The 21,330-nt window shown below is 49.1% G+C and overlaps 1 protein-coding gene across 1 annotated transcript in view; it reads right to left on the reverse strand.

Annotated features, from left to right (window-relative positions):
* Nucleotides 1-5,209, reverse strand: part of NEK6 (NIMA related kinase 6) — a 116,437-nt gene extending 111,228 nt beyond the window's left edge. The window contains exon 1 of the mRNA XM_056505001.1: nucleotides 4,888-5,209. The gene's annotated coding sequence lies outside the window, so the exon portion shown is untranslated. The remainder of the gene's footprint in view (nucleotides 1-4,887) is intronic.
* Between the last annotated feature and the right edge of the window lie 16,121 nt (nucleotides 5,210-21,330).

The raw sequence follows: 21,330 nt of genomic DNA on the forward strand, positions 1-21,330 counted from the left end.
GAAGACAAAATCCTTTCATTTGTAATGATAATCCTCTTCAGGCTGCAGTGGAACATTTCCCTGAAATGTCTCCTCCTGTACTCGATTATTTATGGTTTGCTTTCCAGGCTGACTGCAGCAGAACCAGCATCAGCAGGAAATGGGCTCCCCCTGAGATAGCCCCACCTTCAGGCATCCGTTCCCCAGCCATCACCACCAGTCACTACAGGAGCTCCACCTTGCTGTGGCACTCCTGAGGAGCTCCAGGTCCCAGCTGGCCCAGGGCCTGTGGGAGGGAGCAGCTCACGGGGAGGCCTCGTTCAGCTCAACACCTGGAGCAGCTGGCTCTGGAGACCTGCTCAGCTCTGAGACCCTGATGAGTGTCACCTGAGTGAGAGCTGTGCTGAATGTCTCATCCCTCGAGCGGCTGTTTGCAGGTACCAACTGGCTCAGAGAGCAGGCTGGGTGAGGGTAAGGTGCCCATCTGCTGTTTGCTCTGGCTGCTCCCATCCATCCATCTTCTTGCCTATTGAGCCAGTGTGCTGTCACTCCCAAAGTTTATATTTAAATAAGCCCTTCTGTTGAACTCGAATTAAATATATCCCTGTTGAATCTGATACCATGAGAGAACCAAGGTTGGAGGCGAGAGAGAGAATGAGGAGGAGATCACAACTGAACAAATACACGTAAAGCTGCAAAGTTAACACTGGCTGCACATCTGACTCCAACGCACACTGGGCTTGCTTCTTTTCAGTTCAGCTAGTGTATTAGTTGCAGCGAGGTCACCCTCACATGTCCTTCTGCTTTATGTCTCTTACTAGGCAGACACACACAAATCTTCAGATTTTACAGACAGAATGAAAATTCAGACCAACATTTGTCTCCCTGACCTGTCAGCACTTACAGCGGTGTTTGAGTGACAGATGTACAAGAGGGCAAGTCAGAACCTCTGAAAAGGCAGGTGTCTCAGGACTAATTTTGGAGCCTACTGACAACAATAACAATCAGCTCTTAGTTAATGTCAGAGAGCAACAACAAAGCCTGTGGCAGCCTGTGCTGCAATTCCAGCCAAGGGTTCATTCTGAGCTCCCTCCTGATGTGGGTGGCCCTGCCAGCCAGTTTTCAAGCAATGCTTAAAATGTGGCTGGGGAGAGCGGCCTGGTTGCCTGGACCTGACAAAGAAGCAAAACTCAGTGTGTGCATATTAGCAAAAATGTAATTAAGGAGCCCAGACATGAAAAAAATTACCAGAAAATGTGATCATAGCAGTAAGGGAGGCAACTTGTACCATTGTGGTAAAAGAGAGAGTTCACATGAAGTAATACAATAAAGATAAAAACCAGATTTCCAAGCCTGCAGGACTCAGGTGTTCAAATCCACTGAGTTGTGTCCTTAATGCCTAAAACTTTTCATTAGGCTTCAGGATGAACAGCTTCTAGCAGCAGCAGAGATTTCATCCAGGTCAGCCAGCCACAAAAAGACCTATCAATTGTCACATGATAACCCCAACTGAACCATCTATATATATTTAAGATACCAGTCCCATTAGTTGCACTGTAAGGAACCAAGGCAAGTTGCTCCTATTTCTGTCTCAGTATCCTAAAAGCTCACCCTAAAACCTTGTCCAGCCCTCCTTTGCTCCGGCTGGCTGACTTCCCTTACAGCCACTTGCTGTCTTTGACAGCAATGAAATCCACTAGGCCCAGTTCCAAACTGGGCCAGGGCAAGGAGCAGCAGAGGGAAAAGCACATGGAGTGAACCAGCTGGGCTGGCAAGGGTTAAAACTGCTGTGAGTCCTGGTGCCTATGGACTGTCTGCAGCACGGATAAAACACTGTGTGGAAACACAGGATAGGCAAGCCCTGCTTTGTCCTGATGCAATCTCTTCAATTATTTTTTGTGTAGTGTATTTTACAAAGGATAAATCAGGGAACATTTCAAGAAATGTTTTCTCATTCTAAAACTTATCAAAATATAGCTGACACTGATCCATGGCTGGGAATGTCATTCCTGAATAAACATGATGTCATTCTCATTCCATTCATACTTCCCCTGGACAGCTGCTGTCAGCCTCAGTGAAGAAAAATGCCACCTCACCAGTGACAGCTGCCACTTGAGGTACTTTGTATATCAGCCTCCATAGGAGTAAAAAAAAACCCAACTAGTCAGTCATGCACATGCTATTTAAAGTCTATTGCATCTTGATGAGAAATGCAAAAGTTAATATGGGGCAGGTTGCTCTGTGTCAAAAGTCTGGACAATGAAGAACAAGAACTTTTCTGGTCTCACCTTCCTAATAAGCAAAGCTCAGGCAAGGCCCTCACACCTGTGCTGTATTTATTTAAAATAAATTTATATTCTTATAAATCATATCACAACAAAACTAATGAAACAATCATAGTAATCCCAGAATTGTTTGGGTTGGAAAATACCTTAAAAACCAACTTGTTCCACACCCCTGCTGGGACCAGTGGGCAGGGACCAGGTCACTCCAATGCCCATCCAGCCTGGACTTGAGCACTTGCAGGGATGGGACATCAACAATTTCAGTTCCAGCACTGGAGCTTCTTGCTTTTTCCAGTACCCCAATCACATTTGCAATTTGTTGGCACCCAGCTCTCCTGCAATTGCTGTAGGAATTGTTCTGGGCTGGGGTAGCTCTCCAGTTCTTTCCAAGCATGGAGACAGACAATCCCTGCCCCAAAGAACAGCCCAGACTAAATCTGTTTTCTGTTCCTTCTGGCCTCCAACTTGCACTGCTGCTTCAGTGTCAAAGGGGCAGATGTATAATCTGGGAAGCTTTCCAGATGCATCTTGAGCAAAGCAAAGCATTGTGAATCACTGGTACTAAGCAGGATCTTTCCATCTGTCACAGTATCCCTGGCAGCACTCACCATGCACTCACAGTACACGCAGGATGACAAGCACCTCATGGAGGGGACACCAGCATCCACCAGCGCCAGATTCTCAAAGAACTAAAAAATAAGTGCTCTTGTCTTGCACGCTGTGGATTTCATCACACTGACTGTGCCCTGGCAGCACTACTCTGTCCCCCAAAAGAATGGCAGCAAGCCCATGCAGGCCAGGAGCACCTTTGTAGCCATAAATGTTGCATTAATAAGTTTCTTTCTAGTACTGGGCCATCACTTTAACTTTTATTACTTCTCCTGTCCCATAAATGCTCTCAAGGTGCTCTTCCAAGGAACCTGAGCAGATTGCCAAACAGAGAAGAATGACAATGACATGGCCTCTGGCTCTCCCCTGAAACAGCAGCTTTTCTGTCATCCCCTGGAAATGCTCCAGTTTCTTTACAGCTCTGGAAACGTGGCTCAAGCAAGGTTGCCAACACATGTTCCTCTGTGTCAGACATGACTCTGATTCTGGAGCTGTGAGGAGCCTGTCAGCTATCATTCTGCCAGGAATACCACAGCCCCGGCTCCTCTGCTTTCAAATTCAGTCTGCATTAGGTTGAGTAAGAAGAGCTGACAGGTATCTGAAAAAACAATAGCAGCTCTTGCTTTAATTTGCATGCCTAGCCTTGAAATCTTTTGTCACTAACTCAAGTGGGCAGTGGATAAAAACTAAGCGACATATAATGATGCAATTCACATAAATATATAAGGAGAACATCTCTGCACCTAACCTCACACTTCTCGATGCTCTGGTGCAGATTTGTTGTGTGAAGGCATGAGAAAATAAGTGGATATGCAGCATGCTGGAGTTCCCTGGTCAAAATGAGGTTTATTGAATCTCCTGACAGGCTGTCCAGCTCCTTGGATTTCAGTGTGGCATGTCACCAGTCCTTTCTTTAACCTGCTCAACCCCAACCCTTGAGCACCCCTGACCCTGCTGTGCCTGGCTCCAGTACTGTCCCACACCAGGCCACTCTGGCATTCAAAAGATCATTTAAAAGAAAGAAAACCTCTGCGCAGACTTTTTTCTTGAATGCCTGGACATAGAGATCCTTTGCTTCTTGCCCAGCTCTTCCCGACAGACGGTGTATGCGGGTGTCTCCCTGTTCCCACTCTGTGCCCCTGCACACCCCGGGCAATACCCGCACACCTCGGGCAGGATCCGCACACCCCGGGAAATACCTGCACACCTCGGGCAGAATCCGCACACCCCGGGCAATACCCGCACACCTCGGGAGGATCTGCACACCCTGGCCAATACCCGCACACCCCGGGCGATACCTGCACACCCTGGGCAATACCCGCACACCCCGGGCGATACCTGCACACCCCGGGCAATACCCGCACACCCCGGGCGATACCTGCACACCCCGGGCAATACCCGCACACCCCGGGCGATACCTGCACACCCCGGGCGATACCTGCACACCCTGGGCAATACCCGCACACCCCGGGCGATACCTGCACACCTTGGGCAATACCCGCACACCCCGGGCAACACCCGCACACCCCGGGCGATACCTGCACACCTCGGGCAGGATCCGCACACCTCGGGCAGCCGAAGCCGGCACCTGCCCGCACTGCCGGCCCCTCACCCCTTGCAGCGGGAGGGAAACAAGGAGCACCCGCACCTCCACATGAAACACAGCCAAAGCGCAGAGCAGTCACCGATACAGGACTTCTACAAACCCTTGTTTTAAATCAGCACTGAAGTACAGCCGAACTCTGCCCCTGCCCATAGCCCTGCTTCCGCTGCCATCTGCCCGCCTGGCAGCGGCCGATCTCCCCGGGACTCAGGTGTGACACACACCAAAACCAAACCCCCACGTCCCTCTTAAGAAAGGACCGTGACCCTGCCAGCCAAAGCTCCAGGCGCCTGTGCATCCCCAGCTCAATCCCTGTGGCCTCCGCCTGCCCCGCGCCGGGCCGAGCCCACCTCGGGGGGCCACCTAGCATCCACCCGCACACACCTCCAGCCGTTTCCCCTCAAGCCTTACCTGGTGTCGGCTTCTGGGTGCTGTTCCCTCACATGGTGCCCACCGCAGGTCGCCTGTTTCTCCGCCGGGTCCCTGCGGCACCGCTGCGCTGCCCGGCCGTGCCCTCCATGGCACGGGCGTTCGTGAGGGCCGGCGCCTCACGGGATTCCTGCCACTGCCGCCGCGCGAGGGGTCACTGTGCTCAAGCGAGTTCTGGGATTTCCTCCCCTTGAGGATAAAAACTCCCTTTGCAGAGGCCACGACCTCACCCAATGCCCCTCGCACCTGAAGAATACCGCAGCTTCCTCTCGGCAGCCCCTCAGGACGCCGAACTCTGTGGGACGCCGCTTATCGGAACATGGCGGCCTCGCCAGTCCGCTCAGGAACAGCGCCCACAGCCCCGCTGCAGCCGCTGTGGGCAGCTTGTGGGCAACGGCCGCCGGCCCAGCCCCGGCTCCAGAGCCCTCCGGCACCTCCCGCAGGACAGGGCTGGAACCCTCCCGGGCAGGGCTGGAACCCTCACGGGCACGGCTGGAACCCTCCCGGGCAGGGCTGGGACCCTCACGGGCACGGCTGGAACCCTCCCGGGCAGGGCTGGGACCCTCCCGGGCAGGGCTGGGACCCTCCCGGGCAGGGCTGGGACCCTCCCGCAGGGCGCTGCTGGAACCCTCCCGGGCACGGCTGGAAGCCTCACGGGCAGGGCTAGAATCCTCCCGGGCACGGCCGGCCGGAGTCACCGCGGTGCTGCGGGAGCAGAGCGAGGCCCGCCGTCCCCGGCCCCAGCACCGAGTCCTGAGGGAGGGACAGGGCTCCTCCATCAGCGACCAACACTAGGCCTGCAAACCTCAACAAAGGAAAGCTCTAGAAAGGAGTTAATTAAAGAGTTCCAGTTCCCTTCGACGAAGCCCCTGGTCCTTTGTGAGCACAAAACGGAGCCTGGGCATTCCCACTGCTAATTATGAATAAGTTGAAGAGCTCTTTGATATTACTGCTGTGGTTCAGGCTGGTGCCATACAGTGCAGATAACAACCACAGAAAACCTTCGGAGTGTTGGCTGCAGCCTCTCCCCTTCCCTGTTCTGGTCAGTTACACTGTGTTTTGTTTATTTATGTTGTGTTTTGTTCACTTGTTTTATGTGTGTTCGGTCCGTGTCAGTTGCTTGCAAGTTTCAGCATCAGTCTGTGTATTTCTGGAACTAAAGCTGTAATTATTTTCTCCAGAAAATTCTTCAAATTGCTCCAGGTGAAGTTAGCTCTGTACTGGCAACAGGGAAATTTCAAAGATTTTTTTTCTATAAAAGGTTCCTTTATTTTTCCCTTAACCAAGTGATTCTGCAGGTGGAATACAGAGCGTGCAGATCCGTGTAAGGCCGTGGCTGCAGCACATGTTCCATCTTTGGCCGAGGTTCTCCTGAGGCTCTCCCAGCTCCCGGCAGTTCCAACGCGAAGCCAAGTGCCCTGAGCAGCTGCGGGGGGATGTGTGAGCATGAGGAAACTGCTGCAGAGCTCAGAAACACGGATTGTCCTTCCAGAGCTCCGGGGCTTACTGAGTCATGCTCCGAGTGCTGAAACATGCGGCCACCTGCCAGAAAGGGTGGGCAGGTGACACAGGTCACAGTGACGCTGCCCTGGCCGCTCCGGGCCAGTGCATCCAGCATTGCTGGCTAATGCCAGGTCTGTGTGGGATCTGCAATTATACACGGTGCCAGCGGCCTGAACTGAAAGTCAGCTCAGTACATGGTCAAGTGTCACAAAAAAAAGCCCCAGCATTCTGGACTTGTGGATGAAACATTGCAATCACATGATAACCTTCAGCTCCTCTGCAGGCTGCAGGGAACAGCGGGAGAGAAAACCGTGTCACAAAGCAGAGAATGTGGAGCTGTTTGCTCAGTGCCATCACACTCAGGACTCGCCCCTTGCAGCCAGACTTGTCACTTTGTTACAGACCTGCCCTCACCCCCTCTGGTGAGGCTGACCAAGGGCATGGCTTGTGTTGGGCATTGATTTGCCTCGAAATTCCCCATGAGAATCCCGGGAGCAGCTGTAAGATGTTCCTCAGGTCTGCTCCAGAGAGGTGACACTGTCCAGCTGTCCACAGGCCATGCTGGGCCTGACCTTCTCAGCTCAGCTAATCAGGGCCAGCTGCCACCAGCTCCCAGTGTGAGGATCCCACTGGAGCAGTAAGGGAAGCAGAGAGCACTATCTGGGAACAGAGAACAACTGCTTCAAACAGGGACAAAATCAAGAAACAGAAAATTAGAGCTTCAACCACAAAGTTCAAAGAACATGGAGAAAAAAAGCATGAAAAATAATTTTGACCCTTTGAAATAGAACTCAATTGTTCCATTAAACTATACTTTTAATAAAAAATAACAATAACAGCATTCCAAATATCTATTTTATAAGCTTTACTAATGTATATTTTTTTAATACATGTCAGAAATTCTTACTTGAGGCAAATGCAATATTTATAGAAAGCAAGAGACTTCAAAACAGCTCCAGAGACTTTAAGCTCTCGATTTATTCAGAGATTTAGAATAACTCAGGAATACAAAATGACAAAATGTACATTTTTTATATTGTTTACTAATGTATTGTCTCTTGTCCCTGATCCGTCATTTTCCTGACTGGAGGAAACGCATTCAGCTTCTTCAGTTCCTTTAATGCTACACATTTCTGGAGGGAAATATTCCCATTTGGTGAAAATCTATCACAATTCTGTCTTGCAGAATATCACTCCCAGAGAATTATATGAAGATCATTAATAAATACGTTTTTGCAATGACAATCATTTCTTCTTTGGTCATGATTTGTATCTATTATTCGCTTCAGCCTCTCCAGTTCCCAGAGAAAGTGTGGTGGGAGTGAGGAGGAGCAGAGGCAGCAGAGCTCCGGAAAAAGCAGCAGGGAGGTTCTGCAGTGGCTATAAAGGCAAGGAGATGTTGGGTCAGGAAAGGCCCCGGTGGCCCCGGTGTCCGGACAGCCCCGGGGCTGCTGGGCTCGGCGGAGGAGCGGGGCTGTGCCGGGAGGAGCCTTTGCCCCGAGGGAGCGCAGCTCACGGCACCGCAGCCGGGGCTCACAGCCCCCGGCCGGGCAGCACAGACAGCTGGCCACGAGAGTCAGAACAATCCTTCTGGCACATTTGTACACCTTCGTTTTCAAACCAACCATCCACAAAAGCACACTGTTTAATAAGTGCAACTGTATACAATAAATACCTTCTTCTGTATCCTTGAGACATTCTTCAGTCAGGAGGCACCTCTGAAAGTCCAGAATTTCTGCTGGTTCCTTCTGCCCTTTCAGTCGGAGGTGACAGGTGACAGTTTCATTGTGCTGCCAGTGCTGCACTCAGGAGTGGCACTGTCCCTTCTCATGTGTTTTTTCACGATGTGACAGTGCACCTACATTTTCACAGCAAACCTAAACACTGCTGGAATGGAGCATTGTAAAATTTCAGAGCAGCCTGTCTCACAGCCCACCTGTGCTCAGCACAGCATCACCACAAGGAGGATGAAGGGAAAAGCCTCCAGGAGCCTTGCAGCACAAGCTGAACTCTGCTGTCCTGAGCTCTGGTGGAACAAAGTCGTGATGTTCAGTAGCAAATACCTCATCAGTGAAAATTCCTAGCCAACACCCATCTTTTGCTCAAAACCCATGAACTCCTTTTACTCACTTCTTCTTATTTCCACACCATGTAAGTTTTGGAGTGAAAATTGTCTGATGTTCTTCTACAAAGTAATCTGGCTTCTGATTTTGGGGTGTAAATTTATTCTACATACTTTGCTGTGTGCCTACCAGAGGACAGCAAAGGAAGCAAAGGAATTTGACCCACATACACAAATAACTACATGTGCAGCACAACAGATCTGGGCAGACGTGGGGTTATTTTTCTTTTCCAGGAAAATCCTGGATCAGAATTAGTCACAAAGACACGCTACCTGGTAGAAGATAAGTCCAGAGCACTCCCAAGTGTGCTGCTGCTGACTCAACAGCGAGAGCACTCAGGCAGCTCTGGACTGTGCTGGACACACAGCAGTAAACTCTGGGTGTTTGATCCACACAATGTGCTGTGCAAGGGTAACTGCAGGAAGATGAGCAGCACACACTGCAGACGGTTTCTAGTCTCATTAGGCTTTCCCTAATGTATCTAACTTCTACCATTGTGTGAAATTTCTTTTACTTTTAGAAATAAGTGCTCTAAAAACTGATGCATTTGCATTCACGAGACCACAAAAGAGTAACTCAAAGCACTAAATATCAACAACTTAAAACTAAGTGCTGGGATTTTTTTCCCTGCTGTCTCAACTACAATTCCTTACACAGTGTCTTGAGTCCAGCACTTGAGCCCAGCACTGGGCTTTAAGAAAAACCAGAAATTGTCCAATGGCATGTGACAAAGTCATGCAAGTTGTTAGAAGCAGAGCCAGGGGGGTGGAAGAGACTGGTGAGTCAGCTTGTCACAGAAACATGTCTGGAGTTTAACTGGCTGTAAAACCCAACAAGGGCTATGTGTTCTGGGGCACCAGGCCAAAATGTGCCCAAGAGCCAGCCTCCAGCTCTGGATGACAGAAGCTTCATCACACAAACAAACCGGGTCAGTTTCACTACTAGCACCTGCTACACTCTTTGACATGAGTTATTTGATTTTATTTATCCCAATATACACAAACCCACAGTTTTTCACAAAACCCAAGGACAATGCCTTGCTGACACCAAAAACACCCCTCATTTCCCAGCTGCTGCAGGAGCAGTGTTGTCACCAGGTGTCATGCAGAAACTGGATGGGGGAGTGGGGCAAGGCTGCTTGTGCTTCGGGCGTGCAGGATGAGCAGCTCCTGGGCCAGGGGAGCTCCTTTCCTCCCTGCTACTCTGTCTGAGCAGGATCTCACATTCTCACATCTTGCTCCAGCACTCATTCACAAGGCTGACACGTATGGTTGTACCCTGTGTGGCCCCTGCTAATTCATGACAACACTAGTGACTGACAAGAGCTGGCACCTTCCCCATCAACACACACTCTGGGCCAGCATGAGCAGCAAATCTATGGTCGAGGAGTCTCAGAGAAAACGCTGGAGTGAGTGCTTGTGGCTGCATCGTGCAAGCACTGTTCAAGAGCCTTGGCTCCTGGGGCTGGAGTATGTGATCTGACATTAATATTAAAGTACAAGTATTAATGCTCCAGCTAACACAGCCAGCTGCTGCACGAGGCCAAGAGGAGAGTTTAGAGCAGAGAAGTCCCTGCAGCCTATTAGTTCTCTGGGAGGTGCCAGCCTGGTCCTTCCAGGTGTGTGCCCTGGCTCAGCTCCACACATGTGAGCACTGCAGGGCTGGCATCTCCTCACACACCAGATGTGTCACACACTGCTGGGAGCATCTGCACTGCCCACCCTGCCTGCCCCATGCTGGGGTGACATCAGCCAGGTGCCACAGGGGCACAGCCAGCAATGCCCTGCAACTGCTAGCGGGGAAAAGAGGTCAAGTAAGAAATGTGATATATCTATGTTTTAGTGTGTACTGATAATCAATAATTAGACCTCTTGGTGTGTTATATATTATCCTCTCTGATGTCACTGTCTGCCTCTATGTTTCCTGCTCTTCCTCTCTTTCCACAGAAAGCTGTGCCATCTGAGCAGGTGGGGACAAATTTTGTTCCACTAACTTCTGACACATCAAACCTGGCAAATATACAAGAGATACAAGAGTAGCTAATGCTGTGTGCTCATTGCCTTTGTGCTACATCACCACTAAGGAGCGTATAGAGGGGGCCAGTCCAGAACAAAACTATTGTTTGCAATTGCCTTTTCCTTTTGACATTTTCATTGTATGTTCTTTTAGGATTGTAAATCTCCTGCGATGTCTTTACAACACAGCTGCGAGGAGGCAACATCTAAAAAGCTGAGGAAGAAAATGTCCTGCCACCTGGGAGCAGCACTCTTCATCTCCCCAGTAACATTCAGGAGTCTTGGGCTGCTCTGGCTCTCTTCTCTTCCACTCTGATATTTTTCAGTCAATGCATGCCTGATTCTTTTTTTTGTTCTTTGCTGAATTGCAGGTAGCTTTGAAAAAACACGCATGAACCAGCCCTGCCAGGTGAAAAATAAAGGCTCCTGATTGCTATCATTATTATTATACCACTAGACATTTTATTAACACTAAAGTGTGACATTTCCCTCCAAAGAAAGGCCTTCTCCTGCCCTTCTGCATGGCTACTTTATTGAATCCAAACTCCATTTCCGAGGATCCTCACCTGTTTAAACACTGCTGTATTTCTAAAAGCAATTTAACCTTTCATCTTTTATGGATGGATCCTTTTTTTAACAAAAATCCTATAGGGCCATTTTTCTCCTCATCTCCTTGTGATCTCAGCGATATTACGTGATGTAGCTTTTGAAGAAGAAATGCCGAAACAGCAGCTTCACCACCTGCAGCTAATGCAGCAGGAAGATGGAAAAGGCAACCTGGAAAAATCCCTTTTCAACATTTCTCTCACAAGCTCCTGGTAAGAATCCCCCAAACCGAGAATGTCTCTTGCATAGAAATGAAGGGCAAGAGCTTAGGAAGGTGAGAACAGCCTGGAGATTTGCCACTTTGTAAAACCCATCGGCTTCTTTTCCAGCCCGAATCCTCTCAATACATCGATGACTCAGACACCACCCAGCTTTAATTATTTATTTTTGGCAATGGCTGTGTGTTGTCCAAGGTAACAGGAACTCCTGGGATGAAGAACACAACCAGTGCCCAAGAGGTGCAGTGTTCAGAGACAGAACAGTTTTCAAGGCATTGTTGGATGATTTTACTGTCTGCTCACTGCATGGCTCACATGGGACTCGTGGTTCAATAAAACACCAAACAAACTACAGACACCAGGACGTATTTTCCTCCACTAAATCCTCTAATCCTGGTTCAGTCCAGAGCACTCAGAGAGATTCAGCCTCTCTCCATGATTTTCTCCTTCTCCCTGCTCGGGTCTGTGCTCGCTGCCAGCCCAGCTGCCCCTGAGCCTATCCCTGGGCAGGGATTCACCCCGGGGCCATGGAGCCATGGGCAGGTCCCTTTTTCCTGCCCTTACCAGCAGGTTGTCCTGTTCCTTCCCTCTCCCTCTGCACAGCAGTTGCCAGTTTGTAGTTTTGGAGCTTTTGTTTCTGTAAAGCTTCTCCCAATCACACCTGGGAACATCTTCTTGTTATGGAAGGTGTTACTGTGCCTTTCACCCCCAAATGAAAGCTGTGCAGCCTCACAGATGTGCCACCTCTAAGCTGCAGTTAAAACCTACATTTATCTGTAATTTACTTTATAAAACACATTAATAAAAGTAATTAAAGCCACATAGCCAGAGCATCCACCAGCCAAAGAGACATCATTAAGATTCCCCGCACCTGAATAACAAGCAAGGAAAAACAACACGGGGATTTAGAGTTCAACTTGCAAAAGATAACACCATGCATTAGAAGCGAATGAGCCTCCCAATGGGAGCAGCACTAGAGAATGGAAAGAAAATAAAGTAGGGCAGTGTGCCAAATTCAGGAGGTTTTAAAAAAATAAGCAGCACAGCCATCACAAAAGAATCCCCATTTCAGCCCAGCATGGGAGGAAGTATGAACTGAAACCCAACGAGGATTTCCATGTTACTGTCTTAATTTGTAGAGCCTTTGAAAAATAACACAATGCTGAGCTGGTCTTTCTTTTTTGGGAAGAGGGGAGAGGGTCAAAGGGAGCTGTATTGGTTATCAAGTAATGACAGAAAAAGCTATTCTCTCTGGCTCTCCTAAACTCCCAAGTGACTTGAAGGGACACAAAACACAACCAAAGAAACCCTGAGGCGGGAAGGCAAAGCAAAGCCCGCACCTTTCCCCAGCGTGCCGCTCTTGTGCGGCGGTGCCCGGCCCCGTGCTGCGCTGACACGCAGCAGCTGCTCCCGCAGGGCCGGGGCCGCACCTTGAAACGGAGCTGGCCCGTCCCTCCCGCGGGCTCTGGCAGCCACAAAGCGCAGGGCAGCGATGGCAGGGTCACCCCTCGTGCCTTCAGAGCCACTTCTGGCCACTCACCACCACCGAGGGCTCGCACTTCTCATTACTGCTCCAAGCTGGGGGGAGTTTTTGCTCCTCACACCCACAGGGACTGGACGTGGAATCTTTTTGTCCATATTGTTGGGGGATGCTGCATTCATCTCTAACTTTTTCTTTGCCTCCTGTTTTCAAACCTGTTCAGGATCTTTGCTTTTCCCCATTCTTACTCTGACAATTTTAATTGTACAAACCTAGCTTTTCACCTTTTGTTGCTCCACAGATATAGGAGAAGGCGAAATGCAGGTAGAGCACCACAAAAGCAAAAAGGTAGGTGAGCTTTGAAGGAAAAGGGATCTAGGAAACGGACAAAAAGGAGCATAGAAATGGAGGGTTGATCTCTGTTGTACTCACAGCATGGAGTAAGCCAAGCAACAGCTACTGTACCTTAACTAGGCAACCTGTAGAAAATCAAACCTTCCCTGTGATCAATAGGATAATGGTGAGAGTTTGATTAGCCTTGGAAAAATTACAATAAGGAGAGAATTTTTTCTCTCCATGGGTTGGGTGATTTCCCTGTGAAAGTTTTTACAAGAATGAGGCCGCATATAATGCGTCTTGTTAACCCAAATTACATGCACTCGAATTCCCTCTCTTTCCCCAAAGAAATCAGAGAAGAAATCAGGCGTGAAATGGCATGTGGGTGGGGCTGAGCCGAGCCAGCGCCACTCTCATAATTAAATGAGACTTGCTGAGCCCCCACTTCTCAGAGCCTTTCAGTTCTTCTGCTGGGCTCTGCTCAGTGCCCACAAACACAGGGCTGTACTACTTGTGTTCAGGTTTAACACACTCTGTGCAGGCAGGCTGTGGGAAAGGGGGAGCCTCTGGCCTTTCTCCAGGCCAGGGAACCCTCAGGCCTACACACACTTCATGCTGCAGGGGGTTAAAGACAGCCCTGACCAAGCACACCGAGGTGTCACCCTGTGTGTGTGTGATACCAAAAAGGGCAGAGCCTCCCGGGAGCCTCCCTATTGCAGCAACACATTCAGAACTTCCCTTCGTGTTTTCCCTTGTGCAAAGAGGCTGCAAAAGCCACTGTGGTTTGGAAGGAGGCAATCCCAGCCTGGCTTTGCAGAGAAATGGGGGCACTTTCACCCCCAGGAGGTTCTTGCAGAGCAGAGAGGGGCTGCATCCCATACTCAAAACTCCCTGGGGAACAAGGCTCAGGAGGCACACTGGTGAGGCTGTGCTATTCCTGTACCCCATAGCTCCCTGGAGGTTTTGCACTGAGCACTGGTGTGGCCTTGGTGTCAGGTGAAGGGGCCCCACACTGGCACAGCACACCTGTGTGACCTTGCCTCCACTGCAGCACTTCACTGGTGAGGTGTCCCTTCCTGTGGCAGGGGGTTGCAGCTGTGGACTTGGAGGTCCCTTCTGACCCAAACCATTCTGCGATTATAGTTTGAACTGCAATCGGATGCACTTGGGAACTGTAAGTCCCAATCCCTGGTGTAAATTCCCAGACAGCACAGAAAACAGTGGATTAAGTTGCTACTATTACTAACAAGAGTAATAGAACCCCTACTAAAGTAAACACTACTGATGTGCACGGTGGTGGTGCCAGCAGGAAGGACTGTGTGTCTCACACCGGGGCCCGAGCACACACGGCACAGAAACCTTCATAATCCAGGGACACAACCAAATGCAGGTGGAAGGAACACTTCAGCCCCACTCTTGCAGCTGACAATGGAGCTGACAGCAGATTTTAATGGCAAGATGGATGTTTGGCTATGTAAAAAAGATGTTGTGACTCTTTGGCTTTGCCATATGTTTTTGTGTAGGCCTGTGCTGCTCCCTCTCTCTGTGCCTGCTTGTCCCTGGAACCCAGTGAGCCCTGCGGGGCTGTGAGTGTGTGTCTGTGAGCCCTGCAGGGCTGTGTGTGTGTCTGTGAGCCCTGCAGGGCTGTGTGTGTGTTTGTGAGCCCTGCAGGGCTGTGTGTGTGTGTCTGTGAGCCCTGCAGGGCTGTGTGTGTGTGTCTGTGAGCCCTGCAGGGCTGTGTGTGTGTTTGTGGGCCCTGCAGGGCTGTGTGTGTGTGTCTGTGAGCCCTGCAGGGCTGTGTGTGGTTTGTGGGCCCTGCAGGGCTGTGTGTGTGTTTGTGAGCCCTGCAGGGCTGTGTGCGTGTGTCTGTGAGCCCTGCAGGGCTGTGTGTGTGTTTGTGGGCCCTGCAGGGCTGTCTGTGTGTTTGTGAGCCCTGCAGGGCTGTGTGTGTGTGTCTGTGAGCCCTGCAGGGCTGTGTGCGTGTGTCTGTGAGCCCTGCAGGGCTGTCTGTGTGTTTGTGAGCCCTGCAGGGCTCTGTGTGTGTGTTTGTGCCATTGCTGTGCTGGCTCCCTGCCTGCTGGGGCTCCTTCCCTCCCCTCTTTGTCTGTGCCGCTGGAGCGGTGCGGGTGCCCTGGTGACGCAAGGCGAGGCTGCAGTTGCAATAACGAGTTTGCAAGAAAAGCCCCGGGGGAGCAGCCTGGGACAATGCAGCCCCGGTGCTGCCTTCCCCAGGGAGCAGGGACAAGGGACACGAACAAAGCCGCCCAAGGCACAGAGGCAAGCAGGTGGCACTGGGGAGGCGGCAGGTGGAAGCGAGACAGCGGCACACAAAAGATGAAAAGAGGAATGTAAGGAGAATATGAAACTTGAAGAGATGCTCGATCTGGGCCGAGGGAACGCTGGAGAAGGAGCCACGTTTTAGGCCTTTGCAACAATAGGTTGTGAGGAGGTCTGCTTAAGAGAGGATCAGCTTGCCTCCTTGACTGGCAGCTGCTAAATGTGTCAGCAGCTCAAAAGGAGATGTTTTCAGTGCCTGCACCTCAGGCTGCCCCTGCTGATCCACTGCCTCAGGTCAGGTATATTTTATATACTATAAAACAGCAGAATTTCCAACAGTCCCTGAGAATCTCCCCTCCTCAGCACTCATCAAAATGCACTCCTCATTCACAGTCTCCTTCTGACACTGGGAATATCTCAACCCTTAGCAACAGGTGATGACAGGGCAAGACATGTTGTATCAGTGTTTCACTCTCTAGAAGATTACGATTGGATTTTTCCCACTTTTGCATTAATGTCCTGTGAGATGCACAGGGCTCAGCTTGCAAGGAAAGCATTGTGTTCCCTACACACTGAGGTATGGCTGAGCTCTGCACCAACAGAACTGATCTTCTGGTAATCCTTTTATGTCATAATTCAGACCTTTACTTGGGGTTGACAATGCAATTCTTTGGCAATCCAGATGCCATGCCAAGAACACATAAGCTCATTTTCATTCATGCCCCCTTAAAACAGCAGAGATGGTTTTGTGGGAAGCAGAGGAAAAGCTGCATTTTTAAAAAGATGTTTTGTACAACAGAATAACTGTGAGATGACGCAGGGGTTCCCCAGCCAGCTCCACCTGCCTGGCTGGGGGTCCCACCATGCCTGGGGCTGGGGGCTGGGGGCCAGGGGCTGCTGGGGCAGCCTGGAAACCTGGCCTGGCTACTCCACAGAGCTGATCTGGTGGTCACCTGATAAACCCCCACAACTGTGTGCTGCAGACTGCTGCTTTCAGTCTTGGTCTGTGTCCAAAAGCAGTAAGAAGAATAAAGCAGGTGTTATTTAGGTACTTACTTCTTGATCTTCCTATATCCTAAATGTTCCTAGAAACTGTTAGGAAGTCTGAACAGCAGTTTGCTTCCTGGTGCTGTGCCTCTGTGTAGAGGACCTAAACCCAAAGCAGGGGACTATGCTCAGTAGCAGGAGAATCTGGAGATTTAGTGTTAATCCAAAGACATTGCTGCAGCTGGGCCCCATCAGGCCATTTTTGGAAATTAATGGAATGGTGGGGACAGGCAGGTTTGGCAGACAGGACACAGACAGGGGGTTTGTGTGTTCCACCACAGGAGCTTCCCCACAGAGGTGTCAGCCCTGCACACACTCTCTGCTCCCGAGCACTGCCAATCCCATCCTGCAGAACTCTAGCCTTGCAGCCTCCCTGATGAACCCTTAGCTGGATCATTAACAGTGATCAGCCATGCAAATGGCAAAAGAGTAACCAGTTATTAGCAGAAGGCTCTTTTATTGTTTCTAAAAATAGGCCTGTGCAGTGAGGTGTGTTCTTGTTCTCTATGCACACATAAAGAGAAACTGCAGAGCAATAAACGTTAGTATTTAAAAACACCCAACTTAAGAAGGGCACTTTCACTATAACTTTCCTCTTTATGGAGGAATAACAAAGGATCCCTAAGCTGCTATGGTTCTACAGAGACTATAAAACGATTGTGAGTTTAACTGAATCTTTCCTGGGTTTGAAGGTATAAGATTAGTGTCTGTCAAGGGAATTGGCTTTGTTAATACTTGAGGTTCAGTCCAGCTGCATTTTCCCTGCATTTTATGACATCTGTTTTTGTCACTTCCAACAGTTTAGTAATGCACCAAGATACGAAACATACCCAAAATTCAACTCTGTAAAAGGAGAAATTTGGTTTAGAGCTTCCTGTTACAGGCTTTGCAGTGCTGGGAACTCAGCAGTCAGAATCCTGCGGCACCCGTGCAGTGACATTTTCCTTGTCAATTATTCATATGTAACAACAGATCTGCTGCTAAGTAAATACATTTAATGAAGAGACCCAGCTTACAGCAGCAAAGAGCAGTTTGGGGTACAAAGGCAGCATGTGCAATAGCTGGGTTTGTCTCCTTCACAGCCCTCTGACACTCCCACATCTCTTCCCTTCCAGAGCAGACAGGGGAGGGTGGGACAGTTAGGTATTGTCACACACACCAGAGCCAGTTCTCTCTCTGACCTGTGCAGCAGGAATCTGAAGTTGTTCCTCAAACCAAAAACCTTCCTGGAGGCCAGAGGTGGCATCACCTCTGACACAGTGACTTCTCCTTATCCTGGGAATGCTGCACTCCTGACCTCCAGGCCTGCTGCTCTTCCCAAATCCTGCTCCATGGGTTTTGTACAGAAATGGGTCTTTGCCTTTGTTCAGTTGTAAATTCCTCGGATTTTATCTGTTTCTCAGGGAAGGGAGAGGACAGGTTGCTCATGCTTTCAGGCAAGCCTGTGCTGGCTGTGCTCAGTTTCCCACAGCCCTGCATCACAGATTTCTCATCTCCAGGTACCATACTTATGATCTAGTGCCTCCTTCCTGGAAAAGAGATCCCCCTCAGTACCTTCCAATCTGAATTCCTCTGAGCCTGCTGTGTGGGATTGATTTGTGCCTTCTCCACAGCTCACAAATCAGGGAGGTGCAACAGTTTCTGGTTTCTGTTCTCCCAAGTAAGGCAGCCCAGGCCCTCCTGTAGTCAGCAGGGCCGGGTCAGCAGCAGTCAGGACTCAGAGGTGAGACTGGAGGTGCACACGTATGGTCACACTCATCTGCTGCACTGCCATTTTCTCATGGCCTCCCATGGTTAGTGTCATGACTTCCACTTTGCCTTTTGCTTCAGTTTGGCACTGTTCACTCAAGGACTTCAAAGCACTTTCTCAAAATAATAGTAAGTAACCTCTGGCCAGCTTCCCTGTGCTGGCCACAGAGTGTCTGTGGTGGAAGCAGGAGGCAGGAGTGCTGCCCTGGCCTCTGCTCCAGCCAACAAGCAGAAAAAGAAAGAATAGAAATACCTGGAGTCCTGCCAGAAGCACATTCTTCCCTCTAATGCCTGGCATCAGCTCCAGTATAATTCTAGAATTAAAAGGGATTATATTTTTATGCAGATCTCGTAAAAGCAGCCCAGCTTTTGTTCCAAGGCAGCTGATAATGATGGTACCTGCGTGTAAGTGGCTGCAACACACCTTGTACTCCCAACACGGATCCCCAGGAGCTGGAGCTGTTTTGTGAGGAGAAAGTAGTTCTACAAATAGCTGCCAATGTCTTTTCTGAGACTCCTCTTTTGTGCTGGAATAGCCAGAAGGGACTCTGGAGAATCCTGTCAGTGCCAGTGAGTGTTGGTGTGCACAATCTGTAATCTCTGGGATAAAACGGAGTGACAGAAAAAGAGAATATGAACACAACACATGGATAGGAGCTATCTGCACTCGGGGAGCTGAAGAGTAAAGAATAACAGAAAATAGCATTGTACAGCTTTTAGATTAATCTAACATGGACTCTTGAATTCCATACTCACAATAGGGGCAGAACTGGAAAAGACATTCAGAGAAATGAAGGCCACAAATGGCCCTCGTTACATTAAAAAGCCTCTCAGACTGTGGGTGGTTGGGCTCGTTTCTGTACCTGAGTGACACTGGCTGTGCTGTAACTTGTGCTGTCATTCAGCATGTTGGGTGAGGAGTCATTGCCAACATGGATGAAATGGAGAAACTCTGGCTCTGCATTAACTAGAGGTGACTGAACATGGTGGTAGGAACACCCATGAATTATTTTTTTAAGCATAACATCAGCTCCAAAATGCATCAGCAGCTGGTAGGGCCCATCCCAAGGCCCTGGCCAGGTGAAAGTGAGCACTGCAGCCAGTTCTGGGGGAAGAGCTTCCTTTCAAAGAGAAGCACAAGCTCCTGGCTATGAAACTTCTCCTCTCCCCAGACCATGGGCAGCTCACACTTGTCTGCCAGCTTCTCAGAAACAGATCATACAGGAACAAAAGTGGACACAAAACTTCTGAGCTGCTTCTAAGGGATCTGTGTATGTGAACTTATAAAGGTGAGTCCGTGGTCAGCAGGGTTAAATCCACCAGACACAGACTGCTCCATCAGGAAGTGGGAAAGAGCTGAAACTGCCTGTCTGGTATAATCATAAAAGCAATGGTAAATAAAGTGTTCTTCTGCCTCAAAATGTTTCATAGAACCATTAACAAATTCTCAGAAGGTCTGGGTTCAAGAGGTGAGATATCTTTGGAGACTTGGTCCAAGCAATGATGTCTCTTTACACTCCTGTCTGTCTGTGGGTGATAGACTGGCCTCTCAGAAATTGCTCTTCCCACATTGCCAGAATCTCTGCCCAGACTTGGGCAAGACTTGGCATCAGCTTCCTGCTCAAACACAGCCTGCAAAGCCATATTACAGAGTATCTCTTTTGTTAGTCTTCATTTCCAGAGGAAGGACAGCAGAAATGACTGATGAAACACAAGGAAATTATGTGGGAAGGCAAAAGAAGTAGTTGGTGAAAATGCAGTTTTTGTAGGCTGGAGATTGAAATCAGAAAAGAGTACTTGGAACCTGGGCACTCTGATAAGAATGTGAATATGTTTCTTGGACTCGTTCTTTCCTTCAGTCATCAAGGAGAGCTGGTAAGATCTGTGTCTGGAGAGCCACTGGGAGAATGTGGGGGTCAGCTCTGTGCAGGGAAGGATTAATCTCTGGCTGCCTGCTGCAGGCTTCAGTCCATGGATTAGGGCTCCTTATCACTGATACCAGACCAATATGCCCATGGAAAATCAATACCCTTTTCTAGGAACACTAAATTACCAAAGCCTGAAGATCTTCTCAGTTTTTGAGCAGTAACCAAGGAACATTATATTCACAGTAATTACTGTGCTATGGACAGATAACAGCCTCCGTAGTTTTATGTCACTGCAAGAAAAACACGTGTTTTTTCCAGTGTTTGCAGTGCTGCAGGTCCACTGTGCCTTTCCAGCACCAGCCTCCCCTGGACATGGATGCACTGGAGAGAGGCATCACTGAGATTTATCAATTAAAACAGCTCACCACAGAGTGAAGTCTTGCTTTCCAAATATTTGTGTCTCTCTTGTTTTGGTTGCTCTCCTTCCCCCACCACCCCCCGCCCTCCCCCCCCAAATAGCTACTGGGATAAACTATGCAGGGGAAAGCTTAATTGTTTCCTATTTTCTAGATGTTGTTGCAAAAGTGTAACTTCCTGTTAAGTGCTGAATTTTACAATGTAATAAATTGATATAGTGGCATGTAAACAAGCTGTGTAAATATATGTGCAGAGCTATGCCTTTTACAGGGCAAAGAAGAACTTGCACAGAATGGTTTTCTCAAGAAATAATAATTTGCACAGTGTTATGCATTAGTACAATAAATGATATTGCAAGGTCTGAATTTACTGACAGCAGGTTGTGTATTTTAAGTACTATGTTTTGCTCAAATTAAAACCCCAAAAATATTTACTGGCTTCAGTTACTACAAAAATCCAGTTATTAGGCCAGAAAGAGCTGCTATCATCATACTAATCTGAGCAGAAATACATTAAATGCCCAGTGTATCTTTTTACCCAGTCCTTGAGAAAAGGAACTGTTGAATTGATAAATGCCTCTCACTCTGGTCCAGCTCAGCTCTGGTTTGGTTTTCTCAGGTGGAATGTTGGTATGGAGCACTTGTTTAATGAGTCTGAGAGGCTGGGGAGAGAGAGTACAATTACAGCAGAAATGGCAGTAATATAAATTTCTATTAAGCCTGTCAGTATTTGCTGCTGCAGTGGAAATAATTCTGGGGCTGGGCTCTGTCTCCTGGACACGGACAG

Source organism: Oenanthe melanoleuca, chromosome 17, assembly GCF_029582105.1.
Source record: "Oenanthe melanoleuca isolate GR-GAL-2019-014 chromosome 17, OMel1.0, whole genome shotgun sequence".
In the NCBI taxonomy this organism is placed as follows: domain Eukaryota; kingdom Metazoa; phylum Chordata; class Aves; order Passeriformes; family Muscicapidae; genus Oenanthe; species Oenanthe melanoleuca.